This window comes from Agelaius phoeniceus, chromosome Z, assembly GCF_051311805.1.
Source record: "Agelaius phoeniceus isolate bAgePho1 chromosome Z, bAgePho1.hap1, whole genome shotgun sequence".
Taxonomy (NCBI): Eukaryota; Metazoa; Chordata; class Aves; order Passeriformes; family Icteridae; genus Agelaius; species Agelaius phoeniceus.
In genome coordinates this window covers 63,518,100-63,539,815 of record NC_135303.1, presented here as the reverse complement: position 1 = coordinate 63,539,815, position 21,716 = coordinate 63,518,100, and the positions used below count along the sequence as shown (strand labels likewise).

The 21,716-nt window shown below is 37.7% G+C and overlaps 1 long non-coding RNA gene across 2 annotated transcripts; it reads right to left on the bottom strand.

The window, feature by feature from the left end:
• Positions 1-1,900: 1,900 nt before the first annotated feature.
• Positions 1,901-13,399, bottom strand: LOC143692193 (uncharacterized). Of its 2 annotated transcripts, none has more exons than XR_013180055.1 (3): positions 13,085-13,399; positions 7,474-9,725; positions 1,901-3,091 (listed from the first exon to the last, which is right to left on the bottom strand). It is a non-coding gene; the product is annotated as an uncharacterized LOC143692193 (long non-coding RNA). The 2 variants fall into 2 exon arrangements; XR_013180054.1 differs by having other exon boundaries at positions 13,089-13,399.
• Positions 13,400-21,716: the final 8,317 nt, after the last annotated feature.

Here is a 21,716-nt window from a genome sequence, read left to right as displayed (position 1 = left end):
AACCTGTTTATAACAATAAAGCTTAAACTTTATTAAACAATAAAGCCCTTTGTTGCTCTAAAAGAGATGACAAACTCAGAAAGTCCTCTCTCTGGGTCGTAGCTTAGCTTATTCAGTCTTTTATTAGTCTTTCTGGTGCTGGAACTGCCATGGCCCAGGCCCGGCCCAGTGGGCCACAGGTGTGAGCTGCCGGTTCTCTTTTGGTGTTCATTTTAGAGCAGGTTTAAACAGGTTTAATGAAAAGGGGGAAAAAAAAATAGTCTAGGGAACTTCTTTGCCTCAGCTAGCTAAAATTAATTAAAGCAAGGTCTGTCCTGCTGTCTGTCCATCCACAGACAACACAGTCCAGAAAAAGGAATGTGGAGGACTGAGTGCAGTGTCTGAAAACAAACTGGGCACTTCTCTCCCCCTTTCACTTTCTGAAACAAGTCTTAAAGGTGCAAAACGTATTATTCAGCATAAGCAGAACAAGATGGCTGGGGATAAAAGCATCATATAATCAACCCAGGACAGGGGCCCAGGCTAAGGCTAGGCCAGGCTGCAGATGCTAACATCCTGCCTCCACTAAATCCACTAAACCCTGCCCCACCCAGCCCTGGGAATTGCTCTGGGCTAGGCCTGGCCAGGCCATTTCCTGCCACCACTGTAAGATTAACTCTTTCAGTACTCTAAAATTCCATTTAAAAGAAGATAAACCTGTGGGTACCACTTTTCCCAAATCAGAAAAAAGGAAAGTTGAAGGGATGCGAAGAGAACAACATAGAGACACTAGTGTCAGAGAAGAAAGAAGAGTCAAAGCCCAGATGGCAGGAGAATGAGGAGATGCCTTAGATTTGGGATGAAATTCTCTTGAGAATTCTATAGTGAAGATGTAGTTGACACATTAGACACTTCTTCCCTTTAACTCATGGAATGCATTGGGAGGATTGAGCGTTCTAACCACAGCCATGAGCAAAGACACTAGTGCTGAAGCAAGAAGGTGTTGAAATAGCTGTGATTTGATGAGAGGCTTCAATAGAGAGAGATGAGAAAGATGAGAAACCTTGACCCAGGGATAGAAGAAAAAGACCTCTGTTTCTCAGAGATGGATGAAGAGAACTTTTCTCTCTAGGCTAGAACAGCTTATCCTTAAAATTGCACCCCAATAAGCTGAGATGACTGAGATGGTGGTAGTTGTGAGAAGACTACCAAATGCGAGAAGGACTTAATGTTTATAGATTTCTGGGTGGCTGCTATTTGTGAAAATTAAAACCACAAGAGAACAGTTTCTTGTGGAAAAGTCTCCATGGCATGGCAGGAGAGACTCCTGTCCCTAAGCAAACTGAAGAAAGACTATTTTAGAGGTGGCAAACTGGCTGAAAGTCCCAGATTTTGTTTCTTTACATTGTCAGTAGGGAAAGAAAGAGGAGGTGGAGGCAGGGGAGAAGTGTTCTGAAGGTTTATTTTGATTCTTATTATTCTTATTTAGTTATGTTTATAAAGTTTTCTTCATACTCTTTAAAGTTTTGAGCCTGCTTTTGCTCTTCTCCTAATCCTTATCCCACAGCAAAAAATGAATAAATAATTTTAGTGGGTGTACTGGCATTTAGCCAGCACTCAACCCACCACATTAATTGGTGCTGTGACTCAGACTGGCAAACCAAAACCACTACACTACCATAGTATCAAAGTTGGTTGACTAGTTTCTACTTCTTCAGATAGTTATTTTGGTACTTTTTGATTAGATGTTGTCAAGGGTTTGACACTGGCAAAATGCCAGGCACCCGTGGTGTTGCTCATTCATGGTCCCCTGCCATAGATGGGCAGAGGAGAGAAAAATTGAATTCTGGGTTCAAATTCAACAAAAGGTTCAAGGGTTGAGATCAGGACCAGAAGAAAACACTCCAAGGCCAAAACAAGCTCAACTTAGAAGTACAAAGTGAATTTATTACCAAGAAAATCAGAGGAGAATACTGAGAAGTAAAATAAGACCTTAAAAAAATCCTTTTTCCTCCAACCCCTCCCTTCCCCCCACCAAAAGCTCAAGGAGACAGGTGGCAGGGGTTTGGTCAGTTTATCACCCCAGATCTTCTTCCACTGTTCCAGAAGAGGAGTCCTTCCCCATGAGGCTGTGGGGTCCCTCCCACAAGGGACAGTTCTTCATTAACTTCTCCAGCATGGCTTCAATCTCATGAGCTGCAGCACTCCCAAAGCTGCTGCAATCAAGGTCCCTCCATGGGCACACAGTCCTCCGAAAACTGCTGTGGCATGGGTCATTCTTCCAGGGTGCAGTCCTCCAAGGACAGGCTGCTCCAGCCTGGAGGCAAGGACCCTCTCTCTCCACTGGGTCTCCCACTGGATCACAACCCCCTCCAGACATCCACCCACTCCAGCATGGGCACCCCCCCATGGATCTCTGCAACCCCTATGGATCCCCAAGGGCTGTGCAGGGGCACAGCTGCTTCACCAGAGTCTCACCATGGCCTGCAGAGGAATCTTGACTCTGGTACCTGGAGCACCTCCTCCCTTCCCCTCCTTCTGCACTGGCTGAAGTGTTGCCATGTAATTTTCCTCACATGTTCTCACATCCTCCTCTTTGGCTGATAAACAAAACCTGTGTCTCCCTACTGTTTTGATTTTTTTTCCCAAATACATTGGCACAGAGGTGTTACCAACCTCTCTCATTGACCCAGCTTTGGCCAGCACCATGTCCACCTTCAGAGCTATCAGGGATTGGTTCTGCCAGACATGGTTGAAGGTTCAGCAGCTTTTCACAGGAGCCACCTCTGTGGCCATTCCACTACCAAAGACAGACCGTGCAAAACCAACACAGAAGTGTAATACTGTTTCTCCTTCAAACATCTCAGACATTCTCCAATTTTCATTATTTTAAAGATGCTAAAGAGCAGCCCTATGAAAATATTGATCAGCTCTCTCAGAAACCTTCAAAGAAGCTTGTCCATGGATATGCTATGGGTCAAGTTCACCAAAAGAAACTCTGGCTTGATCTGCATCCACTTTCTTCTTGAATCTCTTCACAAGTCTTTGCTGGTAAGACTGAGGCTATGAAGGCACTGTCCTGTTTGCATCCATGCTCATTAAATCATTTGCCCTATGGAGAAAAAAAAAGAAAGTGCCCCCCTCAACTGAATGGCCCATTCAATTGAGTATGAGGATGAAGATCCAATTGGACATGACAGTGGGTGCCTCCAAAGCACCTCCCACCCCTGAAAAGGGTATGATTGGTCTTGCAATGGAAAGCTGAAATTCCACTCCCAACAAGAGGGCTAGAGCAGGGACAGTGCATCCAGGTATAGATATCAAATGTCAGCACTTCGTGGGGGCATCACTAACCGCAATGGCATATACAAATATGCCTATTTTTAATAGTAATATTTATTGTCATCATGTGTAATGATGGTGACAAAAACAATAAAAAGCAACTTTACTCTTACTTGTTGTTAGTTTATATTTGATGAACCACAATAATGGCACTGGATTTCTGAATACTTTCTGACAATGAGCAAAAAACTTAACATCTTTTTTATGGTCAGTATTATTTGCATCTGTATAAAAGTTTTATTTAAATTTTTTTCATATTTACTTGGCTTGTATGTAATGTACTGCAATAACGACTATAAAAGAACTGCTTACCTGTACAAAGCCTCCTAGTTGCTTACAGAGTGACAGACTCCAACCCCTCTGTCACTAAGAAATTCTGAGTGACTGTTTTGCGCAGAAGAGTGACACTCACAGTGGCACACTAGTGGGCTGCATACTTTTTACAGCATTGTTTCTTTATTATTATTCCAAATTACATCTATGCTGTCACAGATGGCCTACTTTTTCAGGGGGTTATGTGTTTTCATTTCATCTCAAGCATCACTAATGTCTTCAAGGAAGCAAAAAAATGAATTAATTTGTTCTTTGGGCACTGGTTTATAGCTAGTCACTTCTGAGACTGTAAGATGTTTGGTAAAGGGAAGAGCTGTTAAAACTTATATGATAAGTTTTAATACATCTGCTAATTTGGAAAACAGCAGGTCAGTAGCAGGCCATTGAAAGCAGATACTTGTATGTTGACAAATATCAGGTAATGATTGTATGCATACAATTATTTTCAAGAATAAATTACTCATTGGTTCGATTTATCAAATTTCCATCCTCTGATGCTCATCTGTGTCTTCAGAAACTACCATTTAAACACAAATTAGAACTTTTTCATTTTCTTTTTTTTTCTTTTTTTTTTTTTTTTTTTTTGTTACTGGAATCACCTGCAACTTTGCCTCTTTATAGTGTTTTTAATTTTGTCTAAAACCAGGACTTTAATGCTGTGATGTGTATGTATTCAGCCCACATTCTAAAACCTGAGTGCTTCTATCTTATGTGTAAACTTTTGTATCCTTTTCATCATGTCTTTCTTACTGTATATGTCATTTACTTATGAACCATGGGCTTCCCTGTTCTAATTTATTAACTGTTGAAAGAATTATGCCAGTGCTAGCTTTGCAAGATTAGATCCTGTGTTTTAACAAATCTCCCTTACAAATTATACCTCCTTGCAGTTCTTATACTAGCACTGCAGGTTCTGTGATTTTCTTTATAAATGAAGACAAACTCCTTACTCCATTAAAAGGATTGGTAAAATTCCTGCTGAATTCAGTGTGAATAGATTTAAACTCTCATGTCTCAGTTGTCAAGTAATAGCTAGTACCTCCAGTGATAAACACCTACTCTTTATTTTTTAACCTTGACAACATAAACGGGTTAATGTCAAAGTAAAATCAAATGGCAGTTTAGTTTGATGACACCACCACATCACTTTGATTTGTAACTGTCTCAAGATTTCTGCACTTTTTAAAATTTTGCTCTTTTCACACATCAGGTATTCCAGAGTTCAGAAATTAACTTATGGAAGATGGAAGATAAATGTTGCACTTCCATGAAATTCCGCAGTGTTACAGAGTTGAAAAGCACGGTACCAGCAATTGTTTTACCCCTTGAGAATGATTTTTTTCTGTGGCAGTGCCTAACACATTATGGCTGGTTCTGCAAAGCCATAAGGTTTCCAGCATGTTCATCACCAAGTGAAATCAATCAAATATTTGCTGCCAAGCGCAATGAATTTAGAGGCACTGGCCTTCACACAAAAATTTATTCTATGAGTGAGTTTCATAATATTAGCATTTGATAAGCAAAACAGTGATGAATATTGGCTAACATGATGACTGGCTAGGTGGAGAGCAGTGATATGTTTATCTTGGCTGTATCAAGGCTTTCAATACTGTCTTTCATAGTATCCTTATAAACATGCTGATTAAGTATCATATGGATGAACAGACAGTGGATTTAAAAAAGGACTGCCAGGTAAAAAAAAAGGTTGTGAACAGAGGCACAACGTCCAGCTTGAAGCCAGTCCCTAGTGGTACAGCCTGGAGACTGATACTGAATCCAAAATGACCGGGATAAGAAGAGAGGGAATCCTTAGCAAATTTGAATATTGAATAAAATGGGGAAGAGGGACTCATACTCCATGGCTATGTTGCCATTTAGAGGGTTCTGGACAAACTGGTGAAATGGATTAGGAAAAACATCACAAAAAAATCACAGTTTTTCATATTTCACTGTTTTCTGGGAAAAAAAATCAACTGCTTCAGACTAATAACCTCAGTTTATTCTGTTTATCCTTGCTCCAGCCATTCTTGTAAGACTCAAAGCCACTTCTGAGAAGTCTTTAATATAGCTAACGTAAGCTACATGAATCATGACATATGGCTAAGCAGAAATGCTACCCTCCCTCCCTACATTCTTTCCTCCCTTTCTTTTCCTTCTGATATACAAGAAGACTTAACTGTTCTACTCTCTGTGGAACATAAAGTTTGCTACAATACCAAATGGTACAGCAGATTTCTGAAGTGCATTCTCTGAATTTGTTATAATAAACAGACTTTACAGATCTCAGGTTCATAGCTATTAAGAAAAAAAATCACATCCAGATGATATAAATCTTGAATTGCAAGGTCAAAAGTCTTGCTCAGTAATGGAAATGTGAAAAATATTTACAATCAATCACTCTCTCACATACCCCTCTCAAATGAGCTGGGATATAAAGTATTACATTACACCATGTTTCAAACCAGCTTTTTTTTTTTTTAATACTATATTCTCAGTAATTTGATCTACAAACACAGACTATGATTAGATTTTTGTACAGGATAACAGGATAATATTACAGCATCATGCCACAAACAAAACCACCTTAACCAGAGTGTTCAGTTTAAACTATTGCATATTTTGGCACTGTTAAGAAAATAACACCCTATAGGAATGTCTTGTCAGAGGTTTCTCTGATTCTAGGTATTTTCCCTGGCATTATATTAGGGTTTCTTACGTTTTGCCATTTTTCTATTAATAACTTCTGCTGACACTTACAGTCCAGAGCAATAATGTTTCAAACAGCTAGCAACAATGGTAGAAGCATGCTGTTGAAAGATGTTAACGAAAAATCAGTGCAGCAATTTTTAAAGAAAATATCAAGGCTCAAATCTAGATTTTCGTATTCATTTAGACAAGACTTTAATGAGGACTTACCTGATATATTTTCTAGTGGAAAAAGTGACTTTTAAAAAGTATTTCCAAGCCTTGAAAAACATAACTAGCAAACAAACAAACAAAAATTACTTCCAATGCAATATGGTGGACTGCAAATGTGACTAAAAATTTCAGACTTAAACAAAGATGGAAGAAACCTTTGCAATTTATCCGTGCAAAACCAAGCTACTTTTCCCTGAAATCTTGAGCTGACAAATTCAGTTTTTAGCAGTAATATTAGCTGTAATATATAAGGTTCAAGATTTTAAAACAAGGTATTTCAACAATAAATTTTCTTATAGTCTCTTCAGATTTTCAGATGTATGACTGAAGTACTTCCAATGCTGATAAACATGGCTGAGTGGAAATGGCTCCGATTCTTCTCCTCTTAACATCTTCCGCAGTCCCTGTTGCAGTAACTGAAGCAGTACACCTCTCATGAGCAGTACATACTCATGAGAATTCACTGGAATTTGTTAAAAAAAAAAAACACAAAAAAACCCCAGAACTTAAGATTTATTCTCTCCTACATCTAAATTTTCCACGTTGCTGTAAAGCTTGGTGAAGAAAAGGCAATCAATGGTTACCCTAAAAAGTTGGTAAGTAATTTTAATATTTAGATTTCAGTAATACTTAAGGTGAAATTATATTGGACCTCCATTTGGCCGCATTCTCTGTGCAGATTACATCATAGGATTTACAAAGAAAACCCCTATTTTTGCCTTTGTGAAATACCATTTCTGCAGGCTCTCCACTACTGGTCTTAGTTAGACAAATGAAATGTCAGAGACAAATTATATACATACAACTTACATAAGTACATTACAGACATAAAGTGTCTTCTCTTATTAGACAGACTTTATTTATTTATTTATTTACTTATTTATTCACTTACTCACTTACTTTTTTACATATTTGGTTCTGTGCTAGAGAAGTGGCTAAGGAGGTGAAAGAACATTTTACCAGCACATCACTGTCAAACCATGAATGGGTTTCAGTCAAACTGTTAAGGCAATAAATGCCCTAAATCCTTCCCCTGAAGTGTTGAAAATCTGAAAAGAAAATGAAGAGCATCAGCATGACCTGAAGTTAATGCTTTGAAATGGAATTAAAAAAGAAATCTGTGTTTAAGTGGAAATGCATAAGAGGCAACAAAAACTAACATCAGCAACTCACAGGTGAATGTCACAGCCTGCAGATACATTGACAGTAGTACAGACAAAAATGTTAGGCATAGTATACCTGGTAAGTCTACTAATCTTAAAAAGTACCCACAGCCCTGTTCAGCTTCGCATTCAAAACTACATGAGAATAGTTCAAAAATTTTCATGCACAAATTTTATGTTTTGAGCTGTCTGTTTAGATGGGCAATGTTAATCACTTTGCTTACAAATTCTACTTTTGCTTTCAGATTGCAATTATAATGTTGTACATTATTGCTGTTTTATTCTAAATATATTTATTGGAATTTAGGTAATCAACAGAATTTAAAACAGCAACTGTAGGAGCAACAGAAACAGAAATTTTGTAGTCCGTCTGTTTATGAATATAAGCAACCACTTGTTTATGAAACAAATCAAGAAACCCCTGTGAGATAAGTCATATGACTTAGCCCAACATCCATGCTAGTGCATTAGCAGAGGAGCAATTATGCTTCTTTTTTAAGTGTACAATAGTAGTTTGCAGTAACAGCCCATGTGAATCCAGTATTATCTGTAGGTTTCTTGTTTTGATTGGCATAATCCCTAACAGCACCTTTTACTTCTTGGTACAATGAAAAATGACAAGAGTGACTTTTTTGAGGCACAATTATCTCAAGTCATAAAACTGCACACATTATAGCATCTTCAGGGAATAGCTGCACTACTGTATCACCTTCTGCAGACATACATTTAGCATGGGAATATTTATTTAAAATACTCTTTAACTCTCAGTCTTCTTTATTACACCTTTGACATACATCAGCTAGAAAATACTGAGACCACAAAATGAATATCTAGAAGAATATGATAAATACTTCTCAATAAACTTGGAAGATTGAAAAGTCATTTAGTATGCAAAGAAGACAGGGGTTTTTAACTACTATGGCTGTTATGGTAAAATCAAAACCTAAGTAGTATAAAATTTATTGATTCATAAAGGCCTTTTTCCCTTAAAGGCCGCCCTAAATACTATGCTCATAAATAGCTGCTTGATCTTCAAGCTTTTTCTCTGGCATCTCTTCCTTTTCTTTCATAATTTTCTGATTCTGCATTTTCCAGCAGCCATGCCCTATACACAAACAATGCAGTTATCCTCCAGTTGTTTTAATTTTCTAAGTGTGTTTCTGCTGATGAAACCCAGTCCTTGGAGTACTGAAGTGTATATTCTTATTAGTACAACTTCAACAATGAATACTACAAATTTTCCAAAAAGCATTGAGCAGCTAATCTCAAGATTTCACATAAATCATAAAATATGACATTTTACTGCAGTAATCCACAGTTTAAAAAGAACAAAAGAACAGTAATATTTCTTTGAAATTCTATGGCATCTAAATAGAAATACTAAATATTGCTAAACTTAAGTTTTTTTAAAAAGCAACAAACCTGTCTTCTTGCCAAAGACATAATGGGCTATTCTATTTATAATCTTTTCAAAAGCTGTGCCTGCTGAGTTGTTATGCGTGTCACAAATGTCAATGACCATAGCCTTACAAATCTTTCAGTCAGAGCAGTATTATCATTAGCTTACAGATGAAGATCATCTGAATAATCACAATTGTTAAAAGCTGTCTGCATTTATTTATAAATAAATGCAATATGTGCAACATGAGAGGAGGTTGGGTGTATTCCAGAAGAGGTGGTGAGGAATATGACACTGACACTAGGCAAATCCCTGGAACCATTGCTAGGTCAAGAAAATTACTCAAGAGTGATGCTAGCCCAATATTTAAATATCAAAACTCACTGAATTCTCTGGCCCTTAAAGCAAGCCTGGTAAACTGTATTCCTAAGGAGACATTTCTAGAGTTTCATTTATACGCCTTTTGCTCCAATTTCCTATTAGTGCAACCTTTATCTCAGAGTCTTCTCTGTTCCTGCTCCATGGTGAACTATTCTTGTGCACTGGTCAGGTAATGAACAGCCATCTCCCCATGGGAACAGTGCCTATGGCTGGAAAAGAAGAAAAATAAATCTAAGGTAGCTTACATGTCTCAGAGAGCCAGGGACTTAAGCTAATTACAAGCTGAACTGCTGTATGTGCACTTTTGAAGCGCCTGCCCATTTGATTGAAAATTTCTATCAAATTAATCTGAGAAGTATTTATTTTGTGCACTTTAAGAACAAACACTTGGCAATGAAAAACACAGGATAAAAATTCTTGTGTTGAGGGTATATGCCCGATCTTAACAAAAGCTATAGTATAAGCATACCCAAAGTGGGCCACAAGGCTATCACAGTGCAAGAAATTTAAACTTCATTACATTTTATGAGTTTTAGTCCAGAGATTTCACAGTCTTTCACAGAGAGATTTTTTTTAATGGCTATTTAGATTATTTTTGTGTGAGAAAATATGCCAGCTCCAGATCCTCCTTTATGACATAATCTGGGCATATAGCACATTCAGGTATTCTGGTGTTGTGCAACAACTTTGTATGCCACCTGTCATCCGGTAATACACAATTCTGCTTAAACCATTAATATTTTGTGTGGGACTAAATGCATCCACAGACATAATAAATACAATACACTTAAATATAAAGGAAGTCTTACAATGACTTATGGAGACAGAGTAAGGCTTAAAAAATTCTCAAAATTATTCTTTTATTTTTTGGAACATGAAGACGGAAATAGACAAGGAAAAGTGGGGTATTATTAGAGTTTGGATTGTTATAGTCTAGATAATTAGAGTATGGAGGGCAAAGCAAATAAATGTTAGAAGAGAAAGAATAAAAGATATGATGTAAAGAGATTGCTTGGGAAAATAACATTGCTTAAAGAATTCTCATATGTTCTTGGAACATAGGTCCAGAACTTAGCTTCCTAAGCTCCACAACTTGAGTAGCCATTTCTTACTGTTTAGACAAAGCACCAGACTTTTGGGAGATTCATTTCAGATGTTTTGCTTCATTCTCTTGTCTTCACGGAGCTCCCGCATTTTATATTTCCTCAGGGTGAGACTCAGCAGAGCTCGTAAGTGAGGTGAGTAGAGGCAAAATGAACAACCAAACCACCACAATACTTAGCAAAGCATAGTAAATAATCCAGTGTGGCATTTCTGAAAGAGTAAAGGATCTGCACCTAGGTGGATTTAGGGCAGCAGGAAGTTAGGTGTCCATCAACCCCCATCCGTGTATCACTAGCCCAGTTAATCACCACTTAGGAACGATTAGGCTGGACAGCATGAGCTCTGTCAGTCACAGTGGGTACAATGTAGTGCTGAAAGTGGAGCAGTCACTAAGGATGGCCCTATTTCTAGCTAACTTGTTTTGGCAGAATGTTTGTGTGCATCAACAGACTGAAATGTCAAGAGAGCTGAAGATGATGTGGGTGAACGTGAAAAACCAGAGAAGACTGCAGAGAAAAAGGAAGAAACCAGAATAAAAAGTGAGCAAGTAAAATATAAGGAAGAGCAGAAGATTAAAGGTATGAATCAATGCTGTAAATAATATTAAAACAAAGACACAGGAAGTTTTCCACTAAGAATATATTTCAATTAGGTGTTAAAGGCAGGATAAGCATCAATAAAAATTGATCATTCAGCTTATTAAATTATTTGTGTCACAAGTGCCCTTTAATCACTTGTTATACCACCCAGTACTCTTCTGTAGTTTCTATAATACAAAAAGAGGGAAAGAGGCAATTGAAGTCCCAGGTGTGAATAATTTTGTACCCTATGATAAGACATGCACCCCACTGAAGCTGGCCATTAACAAGATCCACAGAGCTCATAACACTTAAATGCATATTCATATCTCTGTATAACTAACTAAAGCTCTAAATAATATTAATATAGATATTTTTCATGTTTACTAGGTGTTCCTGTTATACATAATTACTACCTTTTTTTCACTTTCACAAACAACTTAGGTTTGAGAAGTTTAATCCTGCTTCTGTGGTTTATTATAATTGAGTGTTTGTTTGTTTTTTCCTGGAGTAGAGGGCTCATTCTGAGTACATCTGTGCTTAATTACTATGCATCTGTACTTAGCACAACAAAGTAGAGAAGGTGCAACGGGCATGAACAATCGAAAACTCTTCAGGGTGCAGATGAAATATTCTGGACATCGGCACAAGTGCTGCGCCTTAATTTCTTTAAAAGAGAATGGGAAATAGGTCTCTTCTCTCCCTAAACCAAAAATATTGTCAACAACTTAGTTATTTAAGGAGAGTGAAACATGCCAAAATGGCATGTTTACAGTAAGTAAATTAGCTCAGACCTCTCCATTTCTGTTGCTTATTCTGCATCTGTGCTTTGTTTTTCTTCTCTTTCTTATCATATAAAATGCTCAGAAAAAGCATGTAGCAGGTTTTTCAGTGGGTATATTGGTACAAATTGGTTAGCCAGTCCATGCAAAGAGATGTCATGGACATAGCAAATAATTCCTTTGTGGTAGAGACATAATGGAAAGATCTTGCAGAAGTAAAGTTCTGAGTATGTCATACTAATTGTAAATGGCAACATTATCTGGAAATTGGTGTAATTTTATCCATAACTGGTTTGACACTAGCAACCACCAAAACTACTTTTAATAATACTTTTAGCTGGCAGCAAAAATACTTTTAGCTGGCAGCTAGCTTCTGAAAAGTGACACACACAACTAGATGTCTCCTGTAAGACAGAGCAGAGTCCATTTATTTTCAGGTTCATGTCAAGTGGCAACACAGCCACTGAAGAGTTTGGTTTGGAAGTCAGCATTAAAGGTCATCCAGTCCAACCACTTCCTGCAATGGGCAGGGATATCTTGAACCAGATCAGGTAACTCAGAGCCCTGGCTGAACTGACCTTAAATGGTTTTAGAGATGGGGTATTTAAGACCTCTCTGGCCAACCTGTAACAGTATTTTACCACCCTCATAATAAAAGACTTCTTCTATATATATTCCTTTGTAGTTTAAGGAGTTAATAGGAGACAACCTTGTCTCCAATTGCTACAGGCCCTGCTAAAGAAGCTTGACCCAATCTTTCTTATAATCCCCTTTTTCAGTGACAAAAGCATTCTCTCCTTTAGACAAAGCACCAGCTTTCTGAGCTTTTCTTCACAGGATATCTGTTCCAGCCCTCTGATTCATTTTTTGCCCTCCTCTGGAGTCACGGAACAGGTCCACACCTTCCTCTGTATTGATTCCAGACCTGGCAATAGTACTCCAGGTGGGGTCACATGAGAGCCGCCGAGGAGGAGCTGGTAGTTAGGAGCTAGGGGAGTTAACATAAAATCTTTACACAGGTTAGTAGCTATTTCGCTCTTTTAACGCTATTTTTAGCCTGATGTTAGCACCCCGTGTAAGTTTCTGCAATACTGTACAGCTTACCTACCAGGAGAAAATCTCCCAAACAGCTCCGGAGCGCTATGGTTCCCTGAGCACAGGCTGTCACACTCATAATCAGACTGTGTTTACAGGAGCAGCAGCGCTCTTGCATTTACAGGCTACTGAGCGGCGGCCTGGAGAAGGCACAGGCGCCGCTGGGCTGGGGCCGGCACTCCCGGGCGGGCACTCCCGGGCTAGGGGTGGCATTCCCGGGCGGGCACTCCCAGGCTGGGGCCGGCGGGCGGGCATTCCCGGGCGGCACTCCCGAGCTGGGGCTGGCATTCCCGGGCGGGCACTCCCGGGCTGGGGCACTCGGGGCCCGCGGCACCCGCCCCGGGCGATTCCCGGCGCGGCGGCGCCACCTGGCGGCACGGCGTGAGGCGAGGCGGGCGGGGCGCGGGCTGTGAGGGAGGCGTGGGCCGTGAGGGAGGCGCTGCCCCGGGCGCTGCCGCGGCCCGGGTCTGCCGCCCCCAGCCGCCCGCACCACCCGGTCCCGGCCTTCGCCTTTTTGTTTCACCAGAGCATTACGTCATCTTTTTTTCTCCACGTGGAGGTAGCTTTGATATAGTATTTAAAGATTCGCCCCGCTGATTAAAATTCCTTGTTTCTGTGCTCTTCTGTTCTGCTTTTATAGAAGCAGTGAATTCCAACGCTGAAATATGTCAAATGGGAGAGAGATTTCTGCCTGAAAGACACAACCGGCTTCATTTGCCATATTCAGTGAGCAAAATACATACTGTTGGCGCAACACACAAAAACAGAACAAAAGGTGGTTTGAGAGGTCCTTTGTTCTTTTCAGTCCTAAAGGAAAGCTTTGATAGGAAAAAATAAAATAAAAAAAAAGCCACCTGCTATCACAGGTGTGAATTCACGTTAAGATAAGAACTGCACCAGACCCGTCTTATTTTAGTCCACAAACGCAAAAGTGCTGCTGGCTGAATCAGATGTGTTTCAGTGGTAGGATGTCTTTAACAAGGTTTTCGCTATCATCCCTGCAGTACAGCCAGGCAGGAACCATGATGGGCGCTATGAGAGAGAGGTGATGGGTAAAGCAAACACAGCTTCATGGATCTTTTAAAATGCTAGTTTTGTGAGTTACACATATTTATTGGCATTTTTAAAAAAGCAGCAAATACTACAATTCCTTTAAGGTTTTAATAGTGGTACACAAGAATTAAAGAAGAAAATAGACCTAGTTCCTTTTCCTTAGAAATATGATGTTACAGCTGGCGTTTTGATATATGCATTTCTGATTTCATGGCAGCATTATCTCCACTCATCATGCCTAATTTCTTCTGAAGTTTAAATCAGATTCTAACTTTAACCCTTTTGACTCTGAAAATTAAATACTAGGGAGAAAAAGACAATTTCATTTATGTTTAAAGGATTAGCAATTAAATTAGCTCAGTACTGTACAAATTCAGTGATAGAGTGCACATTTAATGATGGTTACAGTTACTTATATACCCATATACCTACATATATATATATATATATAATACATACACATACACACTACATATACACTGTAGAATATCTATTTGCCCATACAACTTTTACCTCGAGTCAGTAAGGTATAATCTACAAAATTAATCAGGGAGTGAAAGACTATAGCAGAAGTGCTAATTTGTCAGTAATACAGTGAGCTTCTAAAGATAGACTGTATCTTTGCTCACATCAGAAAACTCCAAGACATGGTTTCTACACAGACATTTAGTGATTCTTAATAGCATGATCTTATCACTTTAAGTTACTTGAGTAACTGGAAATTCAATTTTATCCTGCAGCAAAACCAAAATAAATATATAATTATATAAGCATATAAGTAAGGATAATAGTATTTCTTATAGATTGAAGTTTCTGGGAACTTTTGATAGGAAAATTGCAATGATTCATTTGAATTCAGTATAATGTTTTGTGTGAATTTAGCTTTATTTGAAATTGAAAAATTGACATAGTGTTTCAGGCCTTAATCAGTGCAACTAATGATGTGGCATTAAGGCTTTTTGGCTGAATCAAATTAAGAAACTACTACTTTTTTTTCAAGAAAAGTCTTCTTATGGCCCATCCTGAAAGTTTTAATTTTAGCATCACTTTCCTTCTTTTTTCCCCTAGCTTTCCATCTGGCCTCTTTTTCTGAGCTGAACCAGTAGCAAGCTGTAGCAGAGGAGATACATCAAAACAGTGTATCCACTAAAAAAAGTTCCAGGGAGGTTTGTTCATAATTAAGTGTCCATTGTTAAAAAGGTGGTCCTCTCCACCTACTATCCAATCTTGGCTTGTCCATCTTCTCTTTATCACTCTGCTCTATAGCAGCACCATTTAAACACTCATGGCTAAGCTGTGGGTAAAAAACAAATTGTTTGCATTGAAAATGACCAGACATAATACTGAATAATCAACATGAGAGAAGCAAAGCTTACTCTACTCTACTGAATCTGATTTAGCTTCTATGGTGACATATGATCTACAGCAGTCAGCTTTATCTGCTGAGCTTCTGTGTGTATTTTCTAGGTCTGGCTTCCAGTTTCTTATTAGATCCTGTATGTTCATGCAATTTACACAAAAGTTCCCTCCTCAGGACATGTCAGTGCCTTTTTCTATTGCAACCCCAACCTTTGTGATGATTGTTCAAAAGGCACTCCAATGATGCAAGACCACCTGCCTTTCCTGAGTGAAAGCTAAATTACTTGCTATGGGTTTGAAACACATTTCTCTTCCTGAAGATTAGTTCGCTCTGCAGTGGCTGCAGTATGGCAATGTGCATGTATGTAATACAGTTTTTCAAGTAACACACAAAAAGTACATTATGACAAAATGTGAAACAGTAGTAAGTACCTAAAACTATACCTCCTTTTACTAACTGATTAAATCATTCCTTATATTTGTATTTCTGATTTAAAAGTTATGTTATTACTTCTCAAACACAAAATGCACCTTTCTTGTTCTTTTTTTTTTTTTATAGGCAAGTGGTGCTACTTAATTTGTTATGCGAGAAGTGAGAAATGTCATATAAGTACTTCAATGAGATTATGGTTTGTGTTCAAAGTAGCACTCAAAGTAGTGCAGGGGCCCTTTTTTCTTTTGTCAGTGTCTGCTTTGTAGGCTAATGGACAGAACTATATAGAGGAAAAAAACCACTGTCAGTTACCCCTGCCAATTCCCTAGACAAACAGAATCTAGTGTGAACCAGCAAAACAGGCCTAGACAAAACACACAGAACTACAGTAGACTGGCTTTTGGGAGTGGTTTTTGTTTTGTTTTGGTTATTTGTTTGCATTAGGTTAGGGCTTTGTTTTGTTTTTGTTTGGTTGTTTTTTCTGTTTTTTTTTTTTTCTTTTTTAATGCAGCCTACAAGATATAATAGAACATTGTAAAAGCCAAAACAGATTCAATATAGTAAGCAGCTGTACAGCTTTCTCCCTTATGGATTAGCTAATAATATGTTTTGTTATTTTGGGAACAGGTTGTTTTCTCTCCATGTTGCTCAGACTGGCAGTGAACATACAAAGAGTACTATTATGGATCTCAGTGGGAAGGTGGGAAAAAGAGAAAATGAATATAATTACAGAATTTCCAACATCCTCTTATTGTATTTAGCCTAGTAAGAGTTCATTTTTTAAAAATTATTTTGTTGTTTTTCACAATTGGACTTAATCCAAATTTTTAGTGTGTCTTGGACCTTATGTAAATCTTCCACTTTCAAGACTCACAGGACCACCTCTGGAAATATCTGAGTGCTTGAAGGAAAATTGTATTTTGCAAATACAAAGTGCTCCACAAATTTTGGTGCACCCTGAGCCCTCTCAAGTAATTGAGTTCTGTGTCTATATGAGCTACTGACAAATCCATATCATTTTCTTCAAAGTAATCTAGTTTCTCTTGTCTCTCCAGATTACACCTGTCTTTCCCAGTATGGAGGTTCCTCATAGATCTGAACAACTGGGAAATTTCTGTATAGTTTCAATTTCTACCTAAGATTAGAAGGAGCAAATTAGATCTCTGATTTAAGATTATGACAGTCTCTGATAACTATGAAACAAATGCTCAGAAGGGTCTGCATATACACCTTTCTACTGGAACCATAGAATTCTGTTAAAAAAATAACTTCTAACACCAAGGAACAAAACTCTTCAGCATGACATCTCTTGCGAGTAGTTAGTAGAGAAATTGGAGAGTAGTCAAACTAGGAAAGAAGGAACAAAATTCTATCAGCATTCATTTTCTGCCAGTCTTTGAGAAAGTGGAGTGGCCTGCTATCATACCATACCCAATGAGACTTTAACTCTTTGTCCTTAGAAAATATTACACCATCTATTGAATCTGTGAACTGTAATGGTTGTAGTATCATCACATGATGCCCTTTATTATATCTTTTCCCATTAGAATTAAAATTTAAGTTCCATTTTCATTTATGCCACTGCTTTTTTATCCTCCTGATATCCTGATAGCCATCATGGCAAGAGTTACATATTTTTTTCATTTGTATTTTTTATTTGGTTTTGTATGCTATGTAGGCAGTATAATTCTTGCATTTTATCCATAAGACTCTTTTCATTACCAACAATTTATTCTGATGGGTTTTTTTTTCCTTTCTGTCTTCTACTTTTAGATTGTTGGAAATAAATTTGATTGGTAATTCCCAAATTCTTGGTACTAGTGATCATATGAGCTTTTATAAATATTATTCTTTCTTGAAGATAAAAAGTGCTGTATCCAATGCAAACTACACTGAGCTATACTTTGTGTGCAAGATAAACAATTGAGAAAACCAGTGACTCTAGCTCAGCTTTCCTTTTGGCATATGGAAATTAATTTCAAGCACCCAAATCTCCTTCAAGATGTACGCAGGTAAAAGGAACGGTGATGTACCTTAGGTGCTGCATACACCAGGCTGGATAAGGGGGTGAAACCAGAAACTTTACTTTGTCTTTACTTTTATGGAATGCCATGCTGTGAACATCCTTAACCTGGAAACTCTCTCCTTTCAGTTTTCCTGGTGCTTTGTAGCTCTGTATTTAGCCTAAGTGAAACACTCTTAAAATCCTGCTCTCAGAACTAAAGGTAATGAAAATATTAAAATTTTAGTGCTTATGATGTCATTTTCATATTTTTTTCCATTTGGATCAGTGTGTAGTTAAAAAAACAAAATAAAACAAAACAAAAAACTCCAGCCAACAGTATTTTAAAATAAATAAAATGCAATTCGACCATTAAAACCCGAAACTGCTGTATTTATGAAAATTAGAGAAAGAGAAGATGAGAGACAAATGTCTTTTATGATAAAAATCGTCTCATCTAAGATAGTATCATTTACTGGTCCAGCAACTTTGCTGCAGCCTGGCTGATTTCTAAAAATTCAGTACTAAAGAAGAGAAAGGGAAAATTAAACCCCTGGCTCAGTAAAAAATTTCTGTGCTGTGGGTTTTGACAGAGTTTAAAAATAAAACCAAGACAAGGTAAATCTAGGAGGGAATTTTTTGCTGTTTAAATTGCACACTGACCCTTTAAACACTGTTCCAAACACTATAGCCTTAGGCACAGCCACAAGGCATAACCATGCCCTGTAGCTGACTTCATCATGGGTTCTCACCTCCCTGCCCAGCCAGTCCTGAAATATCTAGCAACTTTTCTTGCCCCACTTTTGATATGCTTTCATATATCCCAACATAATGAAAAATAGCTGCTACTGCTAGTGCTTTCTACACAATGAAATACATTGGAGAAGTGAAGGTAAAATAAGCTTTGTTGATTTCCCACCTAGAATTCAGACAACATTTTGAAAATAAGGTTAATTACCTTATATACCACACTCTCTGCATTTTCCCCTCACCTGTACAAATGTCTCTCCAATTAAAACCGCACAGCTTTCTAGACGAAAAAAATTACTTGAGCTATTTATAACCCCCTGGTGAAGACTTTTAAGAGCATTTTTAATCATAAAATGTATTTGTGTGAATCTAAAATCTCAACATTGTAATAGTCAAGCAGAATATTTAGTTAGTAAATGTATTATTTTAAATCTGACACAAGCCTATTCATGACTAAAAGAAATAAAACTTATCCAAGTCATAAATCCATTTTTAGATGATATTAATTATTTCCTCCCTGTTATTTCATTCTTTACATGGGTCTCCACCTTAATGAATTATTAATGAGAATATATAGGGTTTAATTTTTTCATAGTATCTTGTGTTTTTAAATAAAATATAAAATTAAGATAACATGTTTGGGCTGACCTTCTTTGTTCTGTGACTGATCTGTGGTACACATTTATGGATTTTTAAGGCCAAAATTGATATCAGTCCCATATCCAAAGGTATTAATACACTTGGAGCAAAATAATATTCTGTTCCTAGGATTCATGTTAACCTACTTCAATTAAAAAAGAAATCAATGTTCTTGACTGCCTGAAATATAATGAGCAAGGCCTACTTAAGAATATCATAGTCACAATCTCAGAGGTTTTGTAGAATCATGATAGCAATCAAAAAAACTGTTGAAACAATGTTCTATTCTTATAACTGACTTTGCTTCTTTGGTGATGTCCACCTAAAAAGAAACAAACACACACACAAATCCAAGAAGAAAAACTGTTATCAGAGAAATTGTTGGGAAAAAATAACAGTGGTTATGGCATGAAATAGAACATCTCCTTAACATTAATTAAAGCTCTGTGGTCAACAGCTTCATTACTGTTTTCTAAATTGCCTGTAACTGTTCAGCTATCTTTATAACTTTCTTTCTTCTAATTCTTCATATTTTTCTGGACTCCTCAAAACCAATATTATTCTGTTGGGGTCAAGCCTGAATTTTCATTGGTGACCGTGCTCATTCATGTAGGAAACCTTGTGGTTATTTTCAATGTAGTAATTGTCCCCACTTGCCCAAAGTAGTTGTAAAAAAATCCCATCACAGCCTCATTATTTTCTGGACAGAGAAAGCTGAATGCCACAGTTCTACTCTACAAGGTTTGTCTGACATCAGAACTGAATTCCTCAGACTTCAGCAACTATCGCTTACATTACTGCTTATAGCTCTTCTAAGTAAGTCTTGGAAGAGTTAATGTTGACTTAAGTTAGTATTTAATTTAAAAACCAGCAGTTTCCTATTGATTGCCTTTCTTTTTGATTTGTTTTTTAAGATGCTCTTCCTGCCATGCTACTCTTGAAGGTGATTCATTACCAAAATTGCTACCTAACCCCAAAAGAGGGAAACAGATTTATTCCATTATTTTTATTTTTGCCACTACATGTCAAATGGCTTTCTTTTACATACAAGGCATTCATTACTTCAGTAATCACACTCAAAACACATGTTTTTTACTATCTGACAGGATTTCCAGAGATCTGTTCACTGAAACTCAAGTTCTTCTCACCCTTGTGGGAATCCTTAAAATCAGAGGGTTTTGGGAAGGCTGCAAAAGACAGGCATCAGAGATAGTAGAACTGTGATTAGAGCTAAGCAGTACCCTACCTATACAGTATTGTAATTCAGGTTCTGGACTGTTGCAGCTAAAATGTTACAGAATATCATACAGTCTAGTTAATATATGTCAAGTTTTTTGGTTTTTTTTACTTGTCCTTGTCAAGGACTTTTTACTTGTTTGGTTTGTGGGAGTATTTCCTTTCACAGAGAAAAATTTTTAAAAAGATGAGAGAAACTTTGATACAATATATACAGATTTTATCTACTCTTTGAGATATAGCTGTCCACCCAAAATATTCATACTAGCCTAATTCAATAAAAATCAATAGCTCAAGTCTGTAAAAATTGGTTCACATTCTACACCAGTTTCTAAGTCCTCATGTATTTGTTGAGGCTAGCACAATTTTTGCTCTAGCTCATTAAGACACATAATGTGTGTGCCCACATAATCTGACAAGTTCAAGAGCAGTTTGTAGTACAAGACACTCTGCAGGGCACCTACCCTTCAGCCATGGGACTGGCTTGCAGACAAAGCAAGTACACAGAGCCAATATGTAATCAGCACATAGCATTGAGTGGTTTCCAGGAGAAGACACTACCTATAATTGCAGCCATGGGCAGTGGACTTGCCCTTTTGAGGGCTGTCACCAAAACATAATATAGAAAAACCCTGTGTCTCCTAGCTCACAATTTAGCAGTCTTATATGGCACCATCACTCTTAGTTTTCCTTCTTCCCACACACCTCACATTCTCAGACTGATGGTGTAACAATGGGAAATACCAAAGTGAAATGCACTAAGCCATTGTGTGTGTGTGTGTGTGTGTGTGTGTGTGTGTGTGTGTGTGTGCGCGTGCGCGTGTACTGTGTGAATAAATACAAATCTTTTAAATTTTCTCTGCAAAACAAGCAGAGAAAATTTAAAATAACATATATGCCTCTCAGATGTTCTCAATGCACTGAGTTTCCTCCCCTTTGCTCCCCTATACCACTGTTCCATGCATTCTCAACTTTCTTGTCCTGCTGAGTTTTCTGTGTTCAAACCACAGTACTACTATTGTAATGCTATCATGGTTTTATCCCCAGCCAACATTAAATACCACACAACCTCTCAACCCATCAGTAGGGTCAGGGAGAGAATTGGAAAAATAAACATAGAAAATTCATGGCTTGAGATAAAGGGAGTTTAATAGGTAAGGCAAAAGCTA